Source organism: Dioscorea cayenensis, chromosome 16 (genome assembly GCF_009730915.1).
Source record: "Dioscorea cayenensis subsp. rotundata cultivar TDr96_F1 chromosome 16, TDr96_F1_v2_PseudoChromosome.rev07_lg8_w22 25.fasta, whole genome shotgun sequence".
Taxonomy (NCBI): Eukaryota; Viridiplantae; Streptophyta; class Magnoliopsida; order Dioscoreales; family Dioscoreaceae; genus Dioscorea; species Dioscorea cayenensis.
Genome location: NC_052486.1, coordinates 9323528 through 9324833, shown reverse-complemented (window position 1 = coordinate 9324833; position 1306 = coordinate 9323528). Strand labels below are relative to the sequence as shown.

The following is a 1306-nucleotide window of genomic DNA, read 5'->3' as shown; positions in this document are numbered from 1 at the left end:
TGCTTGTTAGTCAATAATTCCTAGAGGAACTTAGCATAGAAGGGAATTTAAGTGAGGACCTAAACGAATGGAACATTAATGTGTAAGGTCTTAAACATTTCAAAGAATTTCTTAAACTGCTCATCTTGTCGATCCTTCTTCACCTTTGCAGGATAGGGTAGCTTAGGTTGAGAGCTAGAAATCTTGAACTCACCCTTGATTTGTTCCTTCTCATTTTTTCTCAACATGACTGCCAATGGATGTATCTTTCACATTTACCACATCAGGTCAGGAGGTGCATTCTCACACCTTTGAGTTGGGGTAGATGTCAATTCCTTTCCACTTCTCAAAGTGATTGCTTTTAGGGACTAATGGGGATTGACTTCTGTATTGCTTGGCAATGAACCTGGTGGATGTTCGGCAATATTCTTGGCAATCTGTGCCACTTGATGTTCTAAATTATGTAATGATGCCTGTTAGTTCCTTCACAATTCTTCATGTCCAATGAGATTGACATTATTTGCTTGGATGTAATTTGCTAACAAGGTTTCAAGAGTTGGCCAGTTGGCCCCTTTCCTTCTTGATATGGTGGTCGAGGAGATGTAGGTTAGGGTTGGGATGGCTTGAAATACCCTTGTGATCCTTGTCCATGTTGGTTCCAAGAGAAGTTTGGGTGGTTTCTCCACCCCGGATTATAGGTATTGCTTTTGGGATTTTTTGGAACCTGTTGTTTTGACCCACATAATCAACCTATTCTGTGCTAGACGACCCCTCAAAAGATGGAATAGTTGGCATTATTTGGCCACCCCAAGCTTCACAACTCATAACCGAGGATTGCGGTTGAACTTGCATAGTATCCAATCTCTTTGTAATAGCTTCAATTTGTGCTGCCAAGGTGGTCAGTGCATAAGCTTTAGTTGGTTGTTTACTACAAAGAGAACCCTTGGATGCCGCATCTAACATTTTCTTGGTAGCCAAATTCAAACCATTATAAAAAATCTGAATGTGTATTCATTCCACAATCCATGCTGAGGGCACTTCCTAAAAAATTCCTTGTACCTTTTTCATGCTTTGTACAAGGTTTCAGATTCCATTTGTCGAAATGAAGAAATGTCATTTTTGAGCTTCATGATCTTTGCTAGAGGGAAATATCAAGTAAGAAACTTCTCGGCCAACTTTTCCCACGTAGTGATCGCCCCTATGGCAAGGAACTTAGCCATTGCTTGGTGATAAGTGCTTGTGCGATATGAATGTGAAGCGTTCATTCCTTATGTTGAGCATTACTTTCCTCAGTTTTCTACATTAATATGTGTGTTTTATGTTACTT

The 1306-nt window shown here is 40.0% G+C and overlaps 1 non-coding gene across 1 annotated transcript; it reads left to right on the top strand.

Annotated features, from left to right (window-relative positions):
- Nucleotides 1-999: 999 nt before the first annotated feature.
- LOC120279749 lies at nt 1000-1106 on the top strand. The gene has a single exon (XR_005542052.1). It is a non-coding gene; the product is annotated as a small nucleolar RNA R71 (small nucleolar RNA).
- The last annotated feature ends 200 nt before the right edge of the window (nt 1107-1306 follow it).